This window comes from Vulpes lagopus, chromosome 3, assembly GCF_018345385.1.
Source record: "Vulpes lagopus strain Blue_001 chromosome 3, ASM1834538v1, whole genome shotgun sequence".
NCBI lineage: Eukaryota > Metazoa > Chordata > Mammalia > Carnivora > Canidae > Vulpes > Vulpes lagopus.
The window spans coordinates 100,235,028-100,257,697 of NC_054826.1; the positions used below are offsets into that span (position 1 = coordinate 100,235,028).

At 41.3% G+C, this 22,670-nt stretch overlaps 1 protein-coding gene across 3 annotated transcripts in view; it reads left to right on the forward strand.

Moving 5' to 3' along the window:
* GJC3 (gap junction protein gamma 3) overlaps positions 1-22,670 on the forward strand; it is a 45,741-nt gene that overhangs the window by 8,261 nt on the left and 14,810 nt on the right. The window contains exon 1 of one of the 3 annotated variants that reach the window (XM_041747142.1): positions 19,193-20,178. The exons of the other annotated variants lie outside the window; for them this stretch is intronic. The gene's annotated coding sequence lies outside the window, so the exon portion shown is untranslated. Of the gene's footprint in view, positions 1-19,192; positions 20,179-22,670 lie in introns of those variants that run through there. 3 annotated transcript variants of the gene reach the window in all.

Here is a 22,670-nt window from a genome sequence, read left to right on the forward strand (position 1 = left end):
TGGGTGAGGGAGGAGGGATGGAGGTGTGAAGTGGCAGATGCCTGGGGTGTGTGTTGCCTTCCCAGTCTATCATGACGTCCTCACCCTAGGCTCACTGGGGGGATTTGAGTGTGGTCAGACCACCTCTGGAAAAGCTCTACAATGGCCAGACCCCAGCTAGGGTGGGACCCTCTCTCTCTCTCTCACACACACCCAGCACACTGGAGTTCTGCATGGAATACATTCACATCTCTGCCTCCTTCCCTTTCTTTTCTTTCTTTTTTTAAAAAATCTATTTATTCTTGAGAGAGAGCCTGTGTGCGTACAAGCTTATGCAAGTGGAGGAGGGGCAGAGAGAGAGGAGAGGAGAATCTCAAGCAGACTCCTCAATAAGCTTCAAGCCTGGCGTGGGGCTCCATCTCCTGGCCCTGAGATCATGACCTGAGCTGAAACCAAGAGTTGGACGCTCAACTGACTGAGCCACCCAGGCAATAATTAGATAAAATTATCTAGTTTTTAATGAAATAAAACACGGAGGATACAGAGGAAGCCAACTACATGGAAACACAGGCCTTCTCATGTGTCCTTGGGGGCTGATGGGCTGTTTGCAGAGAGGTCCCCTAATGTAGAGCAATATGAGATTTCAAAGTGACTGAGGAATTGCCTCGAAGGAGACAGTTTGTGGCAGTGAGGTCCTCCTGAGGCAGGATATCCTCAGAGCGCACTTGAACTTGGTCCTGCCGTCAGGAGAATCTGTTGCTGCTTCTCTGTTGGGCGGGCAGGAGGTGCTCGTGGACAGACCCATGTTTGCTCCTCTGGGCCTCTTATACTCCCTGGTATGCCTGGTGATGTCCACGGCACAATCCCACCTTCAGTCATGTCCCTTGTCAGGCCCCTGTGGCCCTCCCCTCAGCCATCTCATGCCCAAGTGGTCAGGAACAATCTTTTTACCTCTTCTTGGCCAGCTATCTTGTCCTCTGAAATCTGAATTCCTCCAGGAAGTTTCTGTGGGTGTCTAAGTGGCTCTGTGTCCCTCTCCCTCTTCTTTCCCAGCTGGGCAGGACTGGGGTCTTCTGAGGTTCCCTCTTCTGGCCCAACCCTAACCCACCTGTCCTGTCACAGGTGGGTGGGGTCTCACATTCCAGTCTGCTTTAGCCTAGCCTGTTCCTGTGGACTTTGGGTTTCCTTATTGATCTGACATTCTTCTCCTGTCATGTGGTTTTCAGATTTGTTCAAGGGGCCGGAAGTTGCTTTGAAATACCACTGGCTGAATTATTTCCTTCTGAATTATTTGGTTTTTCTTCCATGACTAAATATCAAAGACAGTATTTTCACATATTGCACACCCAATTCAGTATGAGAAAAGCTATGAATGGGAGAGAGAAGCAAAGGACCATGGAACTTGTCCAGTCCAGTTTCTCCCTGGGAGGTCACAATAAGGACAGAATCTGAATTTAGGCACCTGCCTTAAGTCTTAGGAGTAAGCCCGCAATGTCCCTCCCTGTCCCTATTCTCATCCTGAACCCATAGCTTTTGAGTATACTTTTAGTGGGTTAAGTAGGATTCTGAGGAACACTATTTCATACTCCTAAGCCCTCTTTCTCTTCCACTGGGTCTTCATCCTGCTATGTCCCCTCTTCTCAGGGTTCCTTGGCCTTTCTTTTGCTCATTGCTGTTGAATTGAACATAGGAAGCACTGAACACTTAGTCCAGGTAGTTGGTGATCCCTCTGAACATGTCAGAGCACTCCTCTTCCAGGTAGGCCTCAGCCACTTCACTGGGATGTGATTCCCACTTCTGATTGGTGTCCAGGGCTACAGAGTCCAAAGGCACTCGAGGCTGGGATTTTTTTGCTGAATTTGATGAATCTGTCCATTGTGGGAGGCATTTTTCCAGAACACTACCCTGCTTTTTTCCCTTTGTTTTTACTCTACAGCACTCAGCCCAACATTCCCCAGAAGGTGCAAGACTTTGAATGTAGGGCCACCATACACAGCCAACTGGTCTGGCCTTTTTCCTCCTTTGTTCATGGCACATCTCTATCTCTATTTTTATAAAAAAATTTTATTATTGATTTTTGTCCTATAAAGCTATAAAAGTTCTATAGAATTTATTTCTTTGGAAAGTAGTTTAGGGTTTGTCAAATTTTTTTTTGTTTAAAATAAATTTCCATGGGTGCTTGGGTGGTTTAGTCAGTTGAGCATCCAACTCTTGGTTTTGGCTCAGATCATAATCTCAGGGTTGGGCAGGGCAATCTGCCATAGGGACCTTGAGTTTAAGCTTCCTGCATATCCTTGCTGGGCATGGCAAGAATGCCAAGTCCTGTATGATCTTTACCTGGGCCATTTCTCAGGGTAGTGTTTGCAGTGAATAACCTTAAGAGATGATCTTTGGAAAAAGATCAGACTCATGACAGCTCACTAGAAAAGCATGCATTCCCCAAGTTAAGAGTTAATCTTGACTCTACCACAAGCCTATTGCCTATATAGCCTCCACTTGGGTCCTTCAGAGTTACTGTCTGGGATTTAGGGGTTCAGAGTAACCTGGGCCCACGATGCTCATGCTGTTTGCTGTACCGTGTCCAACAGCCCTTTGTCTATGTCTCAGAGCTCTCCTGTCGTCTGCCATCAGCATGAAACAGTAACAAGTTAATTTATGGGTTCAAGTAGGGTTAAATTTCAAACTCTGACAAGCATTTGCCTCAGGGGATGGTCCCACACCTCTCCCATCTGCATTGGGAACCCTGTTGGCAGAGGGGATTTTATATGCCATGGTGATCAACTCACCTGTGTACTCCAGTCTTGGTAGAGGGGAGTTGAGCAGAGAAGGCCCCTCTTGCATAGATATATTGGTGTGGTTTTGGGAAAGATGGTCTACCACTGCAGGGCAAACAGGATGATCCAGCCCTCACTGCTGACCTCCTGGAGCTGTGGCAGACTGTACACCTAATGTTCTCACTTCAGTAAGGTCCAAGTCAGACATTTCCAGTTGGCTGAGTGCTTCTTGAGTCTTAGAGGTAATCTCCTATTTGTCACAAGAGGGAGATTATCCGTGGGCTGGGAGAGAGAAATAAGTTCTGCAGATTCTCCTGAATCAGTTGGACAGAATTTATTTCTTTGGAAATCTTGTGAATATTGGGTGAACGAGGCACGAGAACGTTAGTAGGTATTCCAAACCAAATAAGAATTGTTTTAAATATTATATTATTTGCAATTTTTCTTTCCACTCGAGAGTTCAACTGTCTGGTTGCATGGTTGTAGAGTGATTATGTCTGCTCCTTTATTCTTTTACTATACCCCCTCAAATTCTTGATGTTCCCATAACTCTCACCTATTTTCATTAATGCTCCATGATTCTCTTCTCTCTGAACAGCCACTCCCTGGGATCAATATAATCCCTATTTGGGGATGCCTCTTCCCTCCTGCTCATTATTCAAAAATAGTAATCCCTAATATGGCAAAAAATTTGGTTAATGATCCAGGTTTCACAGACAGTATGTCTGGGTTTGATCACCAGCTTCACCACCAACTGCTAAATTTATGATCTTCGGCAAATTCATACTTAATTCCAATTAAGTGCTTCAATTTCCTCATCGCTAAGATGGATATTATAGGAATAGCTTTATCACAGATGTTTTTGATGAGAATTAAATAAGATCACAGGCACCTGGTACATAGCACTTACTTGATAAATGCCATTAATTATAATCACCTAGTGTCTTCCTCTTCCTCTCTTTATACATCACCTCTGTTACTAATGACTTCTGAACACAACTATTCTATTCCAGCCAACGTCCTTCCCAGTCCTTGTGTCTTGATCATTCCTACTTAGGAGACATGGTCCAGGCTCTTTTTCTAATTCATCCTTCTGGAGATTCTCTGCAGCTCTTGGGGCATTTTGTTCTCTAATCCCACTCTTTGCCCCTAATTTTATGCCTTGGTATCAACAATTTATGGGGTCTGAGGAACCAGCCCCTTGTCTTGTTTTGCATCTTGCCGTCTGTATGATCCACAGAAATTATGTATTCTGATTCTGTTTCCTCTTATGTAAAATGGCCTGGAGGATTTCTTAGGGTTTCATGTGGCTGTAACAGCAATGGAAAGGAAAACATTCAGTGAAAACCCCAAATGGACTATGAACTCTGGACTGTGTTTGCTGAGAAAGTTCTAAATGCTGAGCAATGTCCTTGGAAATGAGGGAACAGGGTGGATCAAGAGACACACCATCCCTTATCCACAGGCAGCTTACACAGGCTAGTTTTTAAATATGGAATTCTCACAATAATCATGAGAGGAGTTGTTGATGCAAAGTTGCCCAGATGATTAAGTCACCTGATTAAGCCACTATGAAATATCTAGTGACTAGCAGAGCCACCATGTGAACCATGGTCAGAATGACCCCAAAGTTGGCTCATTTTCCACGCATCAGCACTGGCCATAGGTCAGTTGGATGCTTTCTTTCTTTCTTTTAAAGATTTTATTTATTTTTTCGTCACACACACACACACACACACACACACACACACACACAGAGGCAGAGAGAAAAGCAGGCTCCATGCAGGAAGCCGGATGTTGGGCTTGATCCCGGGACTCTGGGATTATGCCCTTAGCCGAAGGCAGACGTTTAACTGCTGAGCCACCCAGGCATCCCGAGTCGGATGCTTTATAAAGTGGGATCAGCTTCACATGGGTAGGGGTATGGTCAGTCGAACTTGGATAAGAGCTGATTCTGATACCACCTCCTGTGTGAAAGCTGAGGCCTGAAAGTGAGAATGGGAATATGATAGGGTAGGAAGAAAGCAGAGGCACTATGGGGTAGGGAGTGCAGAGTGTCTGCATATTTCTACTTGTATCTTTTGTTGATCACTGGGGCTCTGATATTTCCTGCTAACTCCTGTTTTCATGCCTATTAGAGATTGCCCCTTCAGCTTGTGGAAACAGCACAGCACTCAGTCTACTGGCATTCTCTGTCCTTGGAATAGTCCATGGTGTCTTTCAAACATGTCATTCCTTGTCTTATGAACTTGGCTTTCCTCCTGTCCTCCATCCCCAACACTTGGCTCTAGGACCCGAGGGTTTTTCTGCCTTTATTATCGTGGAGAAAGAGGGTCTGACTACTGGGGTAGGCAGTGGCCTAAAACCTGAGGAAGACTTCACTAGATCTGGAAAATCTTGCATAAAGAAAGTCACAGAGTAAGGACCTGTCAAGCGGAGAGAACTTTGAGGTATGGGTCAACTGTGAGACCCACTGTGGGGCGGCAGAAAGTCAAGAAAGAAAAACTTGATCTTTGGGATCAACAGCTGCCCATGGTCTCTGGTCTCCAGGGTTTCCTTCCTGTCAGCCTTGAGGGATTGATTGCATGCTTACACAGGCAAGAGCTTGTGTTCAAGAAGTTCAGGAAGGAGAATTTTCTAGAAATTCTGGTAATAAGCCAGATGTAATCATCATGGAATAAAACCAGGATGCTGCCTCTGTATCACCAGTTCTTTGAGTAAATTTGCTGCTAAGTTAAATTCTTGCCATACTAGTGAGAAATGCATTTGTTGACTATTTGTAAATGTTATAGATTTTAAATCTTAAGAAAGTATTAGTTTATATTTTTGTTTCCTCCAGATTTTCATGTGATGATGGGTGCAGGACTAGCTTAGCTCTCTTCTCTCCAGGTCAGGCAGTATCCCGGGTGCAGTGCTGCTGCATTCAATTCTCTGGGCAGATGTCTTCTTTCTTCTTCTGACACTTTCTTTCTGCTGACCCCTCCTTAACACTTGTTATCAACCCTAGTAATCTCTCACTCTCCTCAAAACCAGATAGATAAATCCAGCTGTGGAAAAGAAGAAAGGGAGAGAGAGAAGAAAGGCTTCTCTTCCCCTCGTGGTGGATACAGAAATGCCAGGCCTCTATACTTCTTTCTCCTCCTTACTCTTGGGTGATCCCTGCATCCTGCTGCTCCAGGTCTTGGCACATGTCATTAACATATGGCTGTGGGAGGAGGCTGGTCTCATTTGGTGGGAAGAGGAGAGACAAAGAGGGTACTGTTTGGTGGAATAAAGGAGTGGGATGAGAGCTCTCTTTACCCTCAGGCGTCCTGGCACCAATCCTCAGAAACTTATTGTGAAAGAGAAGTTTGTCTTAGTGCTTTAAGGTCTTGTAAAAAGCTTAGAAATAACTAGGCAAAAGCCCCCTCTCCCCAACCCCCAGCACCAAACTTAACCTCCTCCCCTGATACCCACACTGACCCGGGCACTGAGGACATTTATAAATGGAGCCATTGAAGAATCTGGAGAAATTCATCAAACTTTGAAAAGTGTCCCTATTCCCTGGGTTCTGTGTACCTCCCCACTTTCCACCCCCACTTCAGACATTTAGACAAGGACTTTGGTCACTCTGACTGGACCATCTGCATAGTCCTGAATGTGGGATCGTAGCTCTTGGTTTCCAAGGAGATGATCACATGTCATGAGCAAAGACACCTAACTCCGTGGCTCCTCCTTGAGAAGCGGTTTGGTAGAGGGGGAAGAGTCTGACCCTAAAGCCATCTTTAGTTCCTATCCTGCCCCTTCCAGAGCAGAAATAAACTAGAGACCAGAAACACAATAGAAAAGATCAATGAAACTAAGAGCTATGTTTTTTTAAAAAGATAAACCAAATTAACAAACCTTTAGCTAGGCTTACCAAGAAAAAAAGAGGGAAGATTCAAATAAAATTACAAATGAAAGAGGAGATATTACAACTGATACCACAAAAATACAAAGAAGCTTAAGAGACTATTATGAATAATTATACATCAACAAATTGGACAACCTAGGAGAAATGGGTAAATTCCTAGAAACGTACAACCTACCAAGTCTGAATCATGAATAGAAAATCTGGACAGACCAATGATAAGTAAGGAGATTGAATCAGTAGCCAAAAAACTCCAATAATAAAGCCCAGGACCAGATGGCTTCATGGGTGAATTCTAGCAAAAATAAAAAAAATTAATGCCAGTTCTCCTCAAACTCTTCTAAAAAAGAAAAGGAGGAAATACTTCCAAACTCATTTTATAAGGTCAGCATTACCTTCATATCAAAACCTTGTAATAAGGATATTACAAGGAAAGAAAACTATAGGGAACCTGGGTGGCTCAGTGTTTGAGCATCTGCCTTTGGTTCAGGTCATGATCTGAGGGTCCGGGGTCAAGTCCTGTGTCTCTGCCCCTCTCACTGTGTCTCTTATGAATAAATAAATAAAATATTTAAAAAACTATAGACCAATATCCCTGATGAATATATATGCAAAAATTCTCAACAAAATACTAGCAAACCAAATTCAACAGCAGTTTTTTTTTAAAAAAGATTTTATTTATTTATTCATGAGAGACATAGGGAGAGGCAGAGACACAGGCAGAGGGAGAAGCGGGCTCCATGCAGGGAGCCCAATGTGGGACTCGATCACAGGAACCCAGGATCACACCCTGAGCCAAAGGCAGGCACTCAACCGCTGAGCCACCCAGACGTCCCTCAATAGCAAATTAAAAGGATTATATACCATGACCAAGTAGGATTTATCCCTGGGATGCAAGGTTGGTGCAATATATGCAAATCAATACATGTGATACAATCATATTAATAGAATGAAAGACAAAAATCATATAGTTACATAGTCATCTCAATAGTTACAGAAAAAGCATTTGATAAAATTCAGTATTCTTTCATGACAAAAACTCTCAACAAATTGAATATAGAAGGAACACATCTCAACATAACAAATGCTATATATGATAAACCCATAGCTAACATCATACTCAACGGTGATAGGGTTGAATACTTTCTCTTTATGACTGGGAACAAAAAGAAGAGGCCATACCAGCAGTCCTATTCAGCACAGTAGTGGAAATCCTAGTTAGACCAGTTAGGCAAGAAAAAGAAATAAAGGGCATCCAAATGGGAAAGGTGGAAGCAAAACTGTTTTGGGATGCCTGGGTGGCTCAGCAGTTGAGTGTCTTGTCTTTGGCTCAGGCGTGATCCCATCAGGGGATTGAGTCCTGCATTGGGCTCCCTTCGAGCAGCCTGCTTCTCCCTCTGCCTATGTCTCTGCCTCACTCTCTGTGTATTTCATGGATAAATAAATAAAATCTTACAAAAAGAAGTAAAACTGTTTCTGTTTGCCAATGACATGATCTTGTGTATAGAAAAGCCTAACAACTCCACCCAAAACCTGTTAGAATTAATAAACAAGCTCGGTAAAGTTACAGTATACAAAATCAACATACAAAAATCAGTTGTGTTTCTATACCAACAATAAACTAGATGAAAAAGCAATGATTCAATTTAATAATAGCATAAAAATAGCATATAATAATATAATAGCATAAAAACAATAGCATAATAGCATAAAAACTATTATAATAGCATAAAATAGCATAAAACAATAGCATAAAAACAATAAGATCCTTATGAATAAAATAATATAATATAGCATAAAAACATATAATAGCATAAAAACAATAAGATCCTTATGAATAAATTTAACCAAGGAACTGAAAGATCTCTGTATCAGAAACTATAAGACTTTGATAAATGAAACTGAAGACATGAATAATTGAAATAATTGGAAATATACCCAATGGATTGTTCATGGATTGGGAGAGTTAATATTGCTAAAATGCCCATACTAAAATCCACGTATAGATTCAATGCAATCCCCAACAGCATTTAGGAATTCAATGCAAAATTCTAACCTCATTTTTCATAGAAATAGGAAAAACAAAGTGTAATTTCTATGGAACCACAAAAGATCCCAAAGAGTCAAAGCAATCTTGAGAAAGAACAAAGCTCCAGGCCTCACACTTCCTAATTTCAAGTTATATTACAAAGCTTATAGTAATGAAGAGTATAGAACTGGCATTAAAGGGATGCCTGGGTGGCTCCGTGGTTGAGCATCTGCCTTTGGCTCAGGGTGTGATCTCAATCCCAGGATCGAGTTCTGCCTGCATCAGGCTCCCTGCGAGGAGCCTGTTTTTCCCTCTGTCTATGTCTCTGCCAATCTCTGTGTGTCTCTCATGAATAAATAAATAACATCTTTTAAAAAAGACCTGAAACTATAGAACTCCCAGGACAAAATATAGGGAAAAATCTCATTGACATTTATCTTGGCAATGATTTTTTTGGATGTGATGCCAAAAGCATAAGCAACAAAAGCAAAATAAATAAGTGGGAACATTAAAACGTTTCTACACAGCAAAAGAAACAATCATCAAGATGAAAAGGTAATCTAGGGAATGGGAGAAAATATTTGCCAACTCTATCTGACAATGGGTTAATATCCAAAATATGTAAGGAACTCCTATAACTTACTGGCAAAACACCCCCAAATGCAATTTAAAACTGTGCAGAGGGAGGTACCTGGCTCGTTCAGTCAGAAGAGCATGTGATTCTTGATCTCAGGGTCATGAGTTCAAGCCCCATGTTGGGTGTAGAGATTACTAAAAAAAAAAAAAAAAAAAAAAGATAAACTTTACAATATGCAGAGGACTTGAACAGATATTTCTTTCCAGAAAAGATATACAAATGGCCAACAAATATATCAAAAGGTGCTCATTATTACAAATCATCAGGGAAGTACTCATAAAAACCACAATGAGATATCACCTCACATCTGTTAGAATGGCTCTTATGAAAAAGACAAGGGATAAAAATGTTAATTTGGATGTGGAGAAAGAGAACCCTTGGTGGGAATTTGAATTGGTACAGCCACTATGAAAAAAAGTGTGGTCTTTCTAAAAATATGAAAAATAGAAGTACATTATTATCTAGCAATTTCACATTTGGGTATATATCCAAAAAAAAAATGAAATCAGAATCTCAAAGAGGTATCTGCATTCCCATGTTCACTGCAACGTTATTTACAACAGCCACGGTATAGATACAAGTGTCCATCTATGGATGAATGAATAAAGGAGATGTCATACACACACACACACACACACACACACACACACTGGAATATTATTCAGTCATAAAAAAGGACATTCTGCCATTTGCGACAGCACGGATGAACTTTGATTTCACTTGATTTCACGGATTTCACTTTGCCAAGTGAAATGAGCCAGACTGGAAAAGACAAATACTTCATCTCTTACAAATATGTGGAATCTAAAACATTGAACTCATAGAAACAGAGAGTGGAATGATGGCTGCCAGGGGCTGAGGGGTGAGGGATACGGGGAGATGTTGGTCAAAGGGTACTATCAGTTGTAAGGTAAGTAAGTGACCACAGTTAACAGGATTGTATACTTGAAAGTTGCTGTGAGGAGGACTTTAATGTTCTTGCCATAACATCAACAACAAAAATGGTAATTGTGTGAGGTGAAGGATGTGTTAAATAACCTTATTGTGGTAAACATTCTGTAATATATATGTGTATTAAGTCATTATGTTGTATACCTTAACGTTATACAACATTATATGCCAATTATACCTTAATAGTTGGGGGAAAAAGTGCTGGCAAGTATACGGAGAAAGTGAAACCATCTACATTGCCACTGGGAATGTCAAATGTTGCCACCATTTTTGGAAACACACTGGCAATTCTCCAAAAAGTTGAACATAGACTTTATAAATATGGAGACATGTGTCCACATGAAAGCTTGTACATACATATTGTGGCATTATTCAAAAAGGAGCACAACCAAAATGTCCATTAACTGATGAATGAATAAATAAAAATGGTACATCCATGAAATAGAATATTAGTTAGCAATAAAAAGGAATGAAATCCCAATACATATTACATCCTGGTTGAACCTTGAAAACACTATGCTAAGTGAAATAGGTTAATCACAAAAGGCCACATATTATATAATTCCATTTATGTTGAAAAACCTAGAATAGGAAATCTGTAGAGATGGACAGTAGGTTAATGGTTGCCCTGGGACAGGGGTGAGGGATGGGAGATGAGGAGTTATGATCAGTGGGTACAGGGTTTCTTTCGCTGTGATGGAATTTTCTAAGATTACATAGTGGTGATGCACAATATTTTGAATACATTATACCTCAATGAATTGGAGACTTAAATGTGATTCATATCTCAATAAAGTTGTTATAAAAAAGATAGGTGGACAGCCAACAGTTGGATATTCTGTAGTAAGTACAATCAAAAGAAATCAAGAAAAGCCACCTTCATGTAAATCCAAAGGCCCTCGACAGGTTTCTGAACTGAGTTAGTTCTGAGCACTGTTAGTTTTAAGTACGGTAGACTGAGAGTCTATCGATTGAAGATGCAGTTGGATCTCCATGTGGAAGGAGTCTGCAACACCATGTCAGGTGTATGTAGTAGTGATTCCTTGAGTTCTTTCCCATTGTAATCTACAGCCATTTACTCAAAAAAGCCACATAACAGGGAAGGGGGATACCAAAATCTTTTGGGGATGGTTGGATACATGATTTGACTTGGCACTGACAAGCTGAGGACACTCCATCATAATGCATATGGCGGTTTGGCAATAAGTGGAGCCCTGGTCCAGCTCCCTTTCCCAGTACATCTAATTGTTGCTGGCTCTCCAGACCCATCTGGTAGTCATTTCCAATGTTTCAGAATGTATAATAAGAATGTATAAGCTTAGCATGCAGCTGAATTCCACATAGATTCCTTACCAACGGAGTAAAGCTATTATGGTTGACCCTTCAAACCCATGTTGTTTGAATTTGAACTGCATGGGTCCACTTATATGCAGATTTCTTTCAATAAATTGGAAAAATTGGGGGGAAGATTTGTAACACTTTGAAAAGAGTCACAGATGAATCATGTAGCCTAGAAATATTGAAAAAATTAAGTTAAAGGTATGTCATATATGTAGATGCAATCTATTTTATCATTTATGACCATAAAAATGCACAAATCTTTTTATTTTTTATTATTTTTTAAAAGATTTTATTTTTAAGTAATCTCTATACCCAACATGGAACTTGAAATCACAATGCTGAGATCAAGAGTCACATGCTCCATCCAGTGAGCCAGCCAGGTGCCCTGATAAATCTTATTTAAAAATATTAAAATTTATCAAAACTTATGCACATAGTTACAGACTGTACATGGTGCCATTTGCAGTCAAGAGAAATGTAAACAGATGTAAAGATGCAGTAATAAATCCTAACTGCATGAAATTACCTGTAAGTACATATTTTACTGTAATGATTTTCATAGCCACTTCCTGTTGCTGCTGCAGTGAGCTCAAGTGTGAGCAACAGCTTAAAAATCAAATGGGAAATCAGCGAGGGAGACAGAGGGACTCGAGGGACTTGTGGAAGGAGTGAGGGGTGGGGGAGGGGACGCGGGACTGAGGGTTGGGGGATGGGGTAACTTGGTGATGGGCATTAAGGGGAGCACAAGGATGTGATGAGCACTGGGTGTTATATGCAACTGGTGAATCCCTGACCTTTGCCTCTGAAACCAATAACACATTATATGTTAATTAATTAAATTTAAATAAATTCTGTGGTATGAAATGTGGGGAAACATGATTCACATTGCCATTTTTTTTGGTCTTTGATTATTAAACATTTGGCAAACATTTCTTTTGTTTCAATAAAATCTCACATTGGCATCGTCGATATGGTAAATATTTGCAAAACTCTTCTTCCATGGCTCAACCAATAAGCATTAGCAAAGAGCACAAGACCATTAAATTCATTCTATTTTTTTAAAGATTTTACTTACTTATTCATGAAAGACACAGAGAAGGCAAGAGACATAGGCAGAGGCAGAAGCAGGTTCCTCGCAGGGAGCCTGACTTGGGACTTGATCCCAGAACCCCGGGATCACACCCTGAGCCTAAGGCAGATGCTCAACCTCTGAGCCACCCAGGTGTCCCAATTCATTCTATTTCTTTCAGCAGTTCTACAAACGAGTGATGACTTACAGTATTTGCATATATATATTCAATTAATTTATCAACCATATTCATGATTTTCTTAGAGTCTACTTCAGAACTGAACATAAATGTTTTCAATATACTTCATATGGTGGAACAAAGCAGAATGAAAACATCTAGAGAACTGTCCATCGTGATAGAAAATATTTTTAAAAATTTCTAGCTGAAAACAAAGCGCTCCTTGAGGAAGGGGAGGTGATGGGGTAACTGGGTGATGGGCACTGAGGAGACCATTTGATGGGATGAGCACTGGGTGTTATACTATATGTTGACAAATTGAATTTAAATTAAAAAATGTAAAGAAATAAATAAAAATAAAGCCTACAGTAAATATCATAAAAAAATAAAACTTCTAGCTGAAGTTCTTCTTTGATAGTTGTAAAAGATTACAAAATATCTATGCTAAAAGTAGGATTTTTTTTAGGCCATGAATTGACAACATTTATTTATGAGTTTGGAAGTATACTGAGACAAAATGTACTCAAAATATTAATTGGGCAGTATCTCTTTTTTATTTATTTATTTATTTATTTATTTATTTATTTATGATAGGTCACACACACAGAGAGAGAGAGAGAGACAGAGACATAGGCAGAGGGAGAAGCAGGCTCCATTCAGGGAGCCCGACGTGGGATTCGATCTGGGGTCTCCAGGATCGCGCCCTGGGGCAAAGGCAGGCTCTAAACCGCTGCGCCACCCAGGGATCCCTGGGCAGTATCTCTTATCACATGATTCATCTGAGGCTGAAGAAAAGTTCTTATAATTTTTTAATTTTGGTTCAATTCATCTTTGGGATTATTGGAAAGGTCTTGAATTCTCTGGGTAATTGTGTGGTGGCTTACTGAACTTTCATTGTTTTGGTAAAATACAGTGTTTTTAGTCTTTTCTTCATAATTTTGTAATGAAATTCCTATATTTGAAATAATTTATTTTATCATCTCTCCATCTAAAAGTGGTTTCCAAAAAAAAAAAAAGTGTGCATGTACAAGAATTCAAGCTATTTTATAGCTGGCCAAAGTTACAGGTGCAGATCACATTACAAATGGTTTAAAGCTTTTGTTGAACATGTAATTCTGATTTTAGGTGGCTAATTTGTTGATACTTCTTTCACTACTTCAAGGAAATTTCTTTTTTTTTTTCTTTTTAAGATTTATTTGAGAGAGAGAGAGAGAGAGAGAGAGAGGGAGAGTGTGTGGATGTGTGGGGTAGGAAGATCGAGGGGGAGGGACAAGTAGACTCCCCACTGAGCTCAGAGCCCCATGTGGGGCTCAACCTCTCCACCCTGGGATCATGACCTGAACTGAAACTAAGAGTCCGATGCTTAACTGACTGCACCACCCAGGTGCCCCATGAGGAAATCTCTTGTTTTTTTCTTTCTTAAAAAAAAAAAAAAAGATTTTATTTATTTATTTGAGAGAGAGAGAGAGAGAGAGAAGGGAGAGAAAGAGAGAGAGAGAGCATAAGTGGTATGAGGGGCAGAGGGAGAAGCAGACTTACCACTGAGCAGGGAGCCTCATGCAGGGCTCCATCCCTGACTCTGGGATTAAGACTGAGCTGAAGGCAGATGCTTAACCAACTGAGGCACCCAGGCACCCCATCATGAGGAAATTTCTTATCAAATTCACTATTTACTGAAAGTGTTTCTTACTATAGTCAACTATATTGCCTTAATTTATTAGAAAAACAAACAGCTTTTTAATTTTGCTCTGCCTCAGCGAATTCCAGCTGCTGATCCTTGTGAAACCGAGATATATCTTTTTCCCCTTTTCTTTTCCAGTCACAGTGCTAGTTTTTACTTTTTTTTGCTTTTATTTAAATTCCAGTTAATTAACATACAGTGTTATGTTAGTTTCAGGTGTACAATACAGTGATCCAACACTTCCATACAACATCTGGTGCCCATCCCAACAGACAAGTGTGCTCCTTCATCCCTATGACCTATATCTCCCTTCCACTCACCTTTTTCCCTGTGGTAACCATCAGTATGTTCTCTATAATTAGGTACAATGCTAGCTAGATTCTTTTTTTTTTTTTTTTTTTTTTTAGATTCTTTATATCCATTTGATTTTGCATCAGTAGGGTGCTTTATTTTAAATTTAAAAATATTTCCTATTTTAATGATTTTATTTTTTTAAGATTTTATTTACTTATTCATGAGAGACAGAGAAAGGCAGAGAGACACAGGCAGAGGGAGAAGCAGGCTCCATGCAGGGAGCCTGACATGGGACTCGATCCTGGGCCCCTAGGATCATGCCCTGGGCCAAAGGCGGTGCTAAACCACCGAGCCACCCAGGCTGCCCAATTGATTTTATTTTTAAGTAATCCTTACACCCAAACTGGGTCTCAAACTCACAACCTCAAGCTCAAGAGTTGCACATTCCACTGACTGAGACAGCCAAACACCTCTCTATTTAATTTCTTAAAAAACTAGTAAAAAACAAACAAACAAACAAAAAAACTAGTAAATAATTTGTTATAATTAAAATAAGAAAGCACTTCAATTTAATTACCGCTATAATTTACATAGGTATCACTGTATCTCATGGTGTCTGCATAAGATATTTAATAAATACATTGTAATGTTACATTGGTAGGTAGGAAATTAAATAATTGAACTGAAATCAATCTATTGGCACTGACCAGATCAGTAAGAAGTTTACGTGAATTATCAGGAACAGTGCACATGCTTGACACTTGCACTACAATGTAACAATAATATCTTATGCAATGCAAGGTTAAAGACCATGTTGTCCTACCGAAATAGCAAAATTGTCAGGATGCCTGGGTGGCTCAGTTAGCTAGGTGCCTGATTCTTGATTGCAGCTCAGGTCATGGCCTCGGAGTTGTGAAATCAAGTCTCATGTCAGGCTCCACTCAGGGAAGAGTTTGCTTTAGATTTCTTTTTCTCCATCTGCCCCTCCCCATGCTCTCTCTGTCTCTTTCTTTCCCTCTCAAATAAATAAATATTTAAACAAACAAACAAACAAAAAAAGTTGTATTTAACAGAAAAAAAACTTAATTGGGTTTCAGTTTTTAAATTTAAATAAAAATTAATTGTACTTAGATGAATTTAAAAATCCCTTTCCTCAGGGATCCCTGGGTGGCTCAGTGGTTTAGCACCTGCCTTCGGCCCTGGGTGTGATCCTGAAGTCCCGGGATCGAGTCCTGCATCGGGCTTCCTGCGTGGAGCCTGTTTCTCTCTCTGCCTGTGTCTCTGTCTCTGTCTCTCTCTCTCTCTCTGTGTTTCTCAAGAATAAATAAATAAAATATTAAAAAAATAATAAAAATCCCTTTCCTCAGTTGTCCCAGCCACATTTCAGATGTTCAATAGCCCCATGTGGCGATGGTTACCATATTGGATAGTATTAGACATAGGGTGAAATATAAGACTAATTTAGTGATCTTATAGATGACACTGTTTCAGTAATCAAAGGAAAGCATTATTTTCAAGCATACATATGGAGTACATAAGAACACTGAGCCCATGTTAGATCATAGAGTAACAATATTAAAGGGCTGGAACTACAGAAATTATGTTCTTTCAGACCATGATGCAATTAACATAAAGACGATAAGAAGAAACTTCCCATACATTTAGAACTTTAAAAACATACTTCTAAACATTCCATGCAATTCAGACAAAATAATGATGGAAAATTAAAAAATATTTTAAGCTGAATGATAAAAATTCTACATATCAAAACTATCATATCCGGAGAGGGAAGGATATCCGTAGACAAAAAGGACATACTATCAAAGAAAAGAATTGGAAGATTTGACTGTGTAAAGAATATTTTTTATCTAAAGCCTCCATGATAAGAGTGAAAAATCAAATCACTACCTGGGAGAAGATATTTGCAAAATATAGAACTGACTAAAAAATAACATATACAAAATAGAAAAGTCTCCTACAAATCCTTAAGAAAAAGGAAAGCAGGCAGCCCCGGTGGCTCAGCAGTTTAGTGCTGCCTTCAGTCCAGGGTGTGATCCTGGAGACCCAGAATCGAGTCCCATGTCAGGCTCCCTACATGGAGCCTGCTCCTCCCTCTGCCTGTGTTTCTTTCTCTCTCTCTCTCTCTCTCTCTCTCTCTCTCTCTCTCCCTGTGTGTGTGTGTGTGTCTCATGAATAAATAAATAAAATCTTAAAAATAAAAGAAAAGGAATCCAATAAAACAATTGGGCAAAAATCAAGAACAGGCATTATGCTGGTTTCCGATGGCTGCTGTAACAAATTGCCACAGATTTAGTGGCTTACAACAACACAAATATGTTCTCTCACAGTTCTGGAGGTCGTAAAATAAAAGTTTCTTTTTAAAGGTTTTATTTATTTATTTGACAGAGAGAGCACACGAGCTTGGGGGTGGGGTGGGGCAGAGGGAGAGGGAGGCTGATGCAAGCTCAATCCCAGGACACTGGATCATGACCTGAGCCAAAAGCAGATGCTTAATTATGTGGTCAACAGAAATGACTTATAGACCCACTAGATAGGAGAAGGCAGTTAAATAATATCTTTAAAGTTCTGAAAGAAAGGGGTGCCTGGGTGGCTCAGTCAGTTAAGTGTCTACCTTGGGCTCAGGTCATGATCCTAGGGTCCTGGGATGGAGCACCATGTAGGGCTTCCAGCTCAGCAGGGATCCTGCCTCTCCCTCTGCCACCCCCCTACACTTGTGTGTGTTCTGTCTCTCTCAAATAAATAAAATAATTTTTTTAAAGATTTTATTTATTCACAAGAGGCACACACAGAGAGAGGGGCAGAGACTAGGCAGAGGGAGAAGCAGGCTGCATGTAGGAAGCCTGACATGGGACTCAATCCCAGGACTCCGGGATCACGCTCTGTGCCAAAGGCAGCCGTTCAACTTCTGAGCCCTCCAGGTATCCCTCAACCAAGTGTTCTTAAGCCAACTAAATAACAATTCAAGATTGAGGCTCAAATGAAAGCACTGTTAGGCCAAAGAGAATGAAAAGAGTTTACCCCTGGCAGTTCCCCAGTGGAAATACTACAGAAGGTTGTGTTTCCAGAAGAAGAAAATTTGGAATACCCATGTTCACAGAAGCACTATTTACAATAGTCAAGAGGTGAAAGCAATCCACATGTCCATCAGTGGATGAATGAATGAACAGAATTTGATATATACATTCATACACACAATGAATATTACCTGACCTCTCAAAAAAGAATAAAGTTCTGATGGATAACTACAATCTGGATGAATCCTGAAGGCCTTAAACTAAGCCAGTCACATAAAGACAGATGCTGTATGATTCCACTGACATAAGGTATCTAAAGCAGTCGAATTCGTGGTAACAGAAGGTACAGTGGTGTCACCAGGGGCAGAGGGGAGGGAGAAATGGGTACAAGGTTTCAGTTTTGCAAGATGAAAGAGTTCCAGAGATCTGTTGCACAGCAACATGAGTACATATAACATTACTGAACTTCACACATAAAATGATTAAGATGGTTTAAAAAAGGAAGAAAGGAAAATTTAACCCAGATGGAAAGTATGAGATTCAAGAAGCAACACTGAGCAAAGAAACTGTAAATGTTGGTAAATTTAAATAAGAATTGAGTTAAATATTCTGTTTGCAATGCACAGAATGAATTAGAGGAAAACAAATCTAGGAGTGGGGACACTAGGATGGTGTTACAGTAATTCATTCTTGAACTACAACACCATCTTAATTTAAGGGACAGAATCAGTACCACCAGTCAGTTGAGAAGATGTGGTCAATGAAGGAGAAGCTGTCAGTGATGACGCCCAAGTTTTTGATTGGGGTCTGGGGCAGATGGTGAAGTTAGTCATTGAGGTGTAGAACATGCAAGCAGAGGATTTTAATTTTCTTGATGGTACAAAATAACAATGGGTCTACAATCAGAAGCTCTTTCAAAGGTGCTAATTTGAATAACAGGGAAGCTGGCCATGTTGTAGTGTTTAAGAGTTTGCCATCTGCAGCCAGACTGCCTTTTCAAATCCCAAATTCTCCAACTCACTAGCTGGTTAACCTTGAATAAGTTACGTAATGTCTCTGTTCTTTATCTCTCTTTTCTGTAAAAGAGGATGATAATAGACTTACATCATGAGGTTGTCATGGGGGATAAGTAAATTAGTAGCCATCTAGCACTTAGAATATTCATCATTGATTTATTAAGTACTGAATAAATGTTAGTGTAATGGGATATTAAATTGGAAAATTTGGGATTTCAAGATGTAATGTTTTAGAAAATACAACATGTATGATGACACTCTGAAGTAACTTGCTAGTCTGAGATGAAATATTTCAAATAACAAAAAAAAAAAAAAGCCCCAAATAAAGAAATAATGGTTATGCCATTCTTAAGCCCTGTGCCCACATCAGAGTCATATACTATGGCAAAAGTTGTTGGAAATTAGAGAGAGGATATCTTTGGAAAGAGATATGCTGTTAGTTCTCCTCAAGGGTAAGGGGTGAGGGTGCTGCCTCCTGCATCTCAAACCTAGAGAGAGGGACCATCTAGAAGATGGTTGAACAACGCCCCAAAGGCCCACAGGGGCAGCATCTGGAACTCTCTTCCATGGAGAGTGCAGGGTTAGCTCTGGTCAAAACTCTGTGGCAATGAGTTATTCTCTCACCCACCACCTGCTGACCCAGCCTTGCCCCTTCCTTCCTCTGAAGGAGCTCCTGCTCTAGCAATGGGGCGGGGAATGGGGTGTCAGGCAGGTATCACAGGTCTCACTGGGCCTGGTGGAGAGGGGCTTTGGCTCCCTGAGTTCCTGAGGGACATGGAGCAGAGGCCCATCAAGCAGTTTCACCCAGCCACACACACACATACACACACACACACACACACACACACACACTCACATGCACATTCTTTTGTGTATAAACTTGTGCTTTGGGTACTTTGGCCAAAGTGGGGGACAGTGGAGGGCTTCATAGAGATTTAAACTTAAAGAAATTTTATCTGTTGTTGCCTTTGTGTACTGACCCTCCCCAACCCCCAACATGCAGAGGCCACTGCTCTCCTTTCAGATGGTTTCCAAAATCCCTGTTTCAGCGCACTTAAAAGAGGTACCCCCTCACCCCCAACAACAGAAGGCTATTCTCCAGAGCCCATTCTTCAATAGCAGGGCTGCCGGCTCCTCCAGCTGCCGTTCTGTGCCAGGCTGCCAGGAATGAAGAGGGGAGGGGGAAGACGTGGGTGGTGGCAGGAGGCAGGGCCTGGGGGAGAGCTGGGACCCTGCTGGCTCCAGCCTGAGGACTCTGCCCTGCCTCTTTTCTCCGCTGTTGGTGCTCTTGCTCAGTGCTGCCAGGTGAGTACTGGGCAGAGAGCAACTGGGCTGGCGCAGGGGCCTGGGGGCAGTGGGAGTGGGGGCTGCCTGGGTGCTAGACTGGGTTTCTCTAACTCATGCATATACCAGGGACCTGGGGCGGTATTAGTACAATTCAGATTTGATTTGCTAAGCCTGGGATGCAGCCTGAGATTCTGCAATCCTGGTGATGCCTGTGCATCCAGGGGTCGTATTTTGGGTGCAAGAATCTAGAACGTTTTCCAGGCCAGATGGGGCAACACGGGAGCAGTGAGCCGGGTCCAGCACTGCCCTTGGTGCACGTCCCTCCCTCATGCCTTAATTGGCTGGAAGGGTTTCTGAAACCAAGGGGATCCTGAATTTTTCTTCCAAAGAACAGAAATGCTTAGAAACATTCTTACCAAAATCATGATGGAATTTTTAAAAATCTATTTACATATTTTAAAATCCCCTCACACTCTGGGCTTTCCACCCTCCCCCAAATCTTGAGTTCACGGGTATTGCTTCATTAAGTAAAATCATTATGCTGAGTGCAATAAGTCAATCGGAGAAGGACAAACATTATATGTTCTCATTCATTTGGGGAATATAAATAATAGTGAAAGGGAATAGAAGGGAAGGGAGAAGAAATGGGTAGGAAATATCAGAAAGGGAGACAGAACATAAAGACTCCTAACTCTGGGAAATGAACTAGGGGTGGTGGAAGGGGAGGAGGGCGGGGGGTGGGGGTGAATGGGTGACGGGCACTGAGGGGGGCACTTGACGGCATGAGCACTGGGTGTTATTCTGTATGTTGGCAAATTGAACACCAATAAAAAATTAATTTATTGTTAAAAAAAATCTTGACAGGGCTCAAATACTGCCAACTCCTTCCCAAAAGATTTATTTTTGAACTATTTCTCCACTTCTAGAAACAGAATGGTGTCCCTTGAGCTGAACTTTGAAAACAATGCTGAGCCCTAAGCTTCCCTAGTCCCACTCTAACTTGGGGGCTCTGGACCCATGGGCAAAGCTGTAGATGTGTTTGTAGGAGGGGAATGAGGGAGACCAGAGGGCTGGGGATGGCTAGAACAAATGGGGGAGACTACAAGCTCCCAAGAATGCAGGAGATGAGGGAGGAGGAAGGCCTGTATTTAGGCCCTGGTTTTTAAAGAAATTGCCTTTGGTCTCTAGACTTTGGGAGATGGAGCACAGTTTTGTGTGAACTTTCCAGGAGGTCCCAGGATTAGTTTTTGGTGGTAACAGCCACAGTGCAGAGGATCAGAAGAGTGCTCAGAATTAGATATGGAAGCTCCAAGCCATAGGGTTCTTGGGCAAATCCTTTTGTCCTGCTTTTTCTGTTCTCTCTCTCCCAAATCTCCAAAGCTCTGGAGACCCCAGTTCAGTTCCTAGAGCCTCTCAGAGGACATTGGGTGTCTGGCTACAGGTCTGGAGTGGGCACAGGAGAGAGAGAAAGAGAGAAGAACCAGGGATAGGGCCTCCAAGAATTACTAAAATTCCCAACATCAGAATATGCCAAGCCTGCTCTGTGTTAAATTCCAGGTCTGCTGGGAATGTGCTGGAGATGCGCTTAGAGCATGTTGGGCCTGTACTTTGAAATGTGGTGAGGCTGAGAGCCAGACATGAGAATTTACCAAGTTAGCTTTTAGCTTGGCAATGCTCCAGGAGAACCAGGGCGGAAGCCCCCAGAGCCTTCCGCCTCCCTGAAGTGCAAGGACCCCACAGCCTCACATAAGACAGGGAGAGGCTGCAGGCTTCCTCATAGATGGGGCTTGCTGAATGACAATGTGCAAGCAGCCTGGAAATGGGCTGGTCACTAAATAAAACCCCTCTGAGATGCTCCACTACAGACGTCTTGCTTTACAGAGCTGGAGTGGTAATGGTCAGTGTCCTCCAAAGGTGGTAGTTCTCAACCAGGGTGCATCTGACCCCAGGGGACATTTAGCAGTGTCTGGAGACATTTGGGGGTTGGACATTTGTGGAGAAGTGTGCTACTGGCATCTAGTGGACCAAGGCCAGGAATGCTGCTAAACATCTCAAAACGCACATGTCAGCATTCCCTACCCTAAATAAAATGAGCAGGCTCCAGATATCACTGTTGCCAAGGCTGAGACCCACGGCCAGCCGTGGAAGCTGATCTTCCTTCTGGTTCTCTGTGGGACTCAGTATCCCTCCAAATCAAAACTTGGTTGAACATTTACAGAGCAACTTCTTTTTTTTTCCCCAGGCACTCCACTAAGTGTTTTCTCATCAATAAGCAAGCTAGTGATTTTGCTTTATTGTGGTCTTGATTTTCAAATTAGGAAACAGATTTTCAATGACTCATTTTTCTTCCTCTGAATTCTGGAAGAATTACCCAGTGTGCTTGCCAGCACCACAATCCGATTTGCCTTCAAAGTGGATTTTCGTTGTGCCACTGGTGATCTTTCTCCTCCCTTGTAGTGGGTTTAAATACTTAACGATCCATCTACTCTCATTTTCTCGGAGTCTTGGGA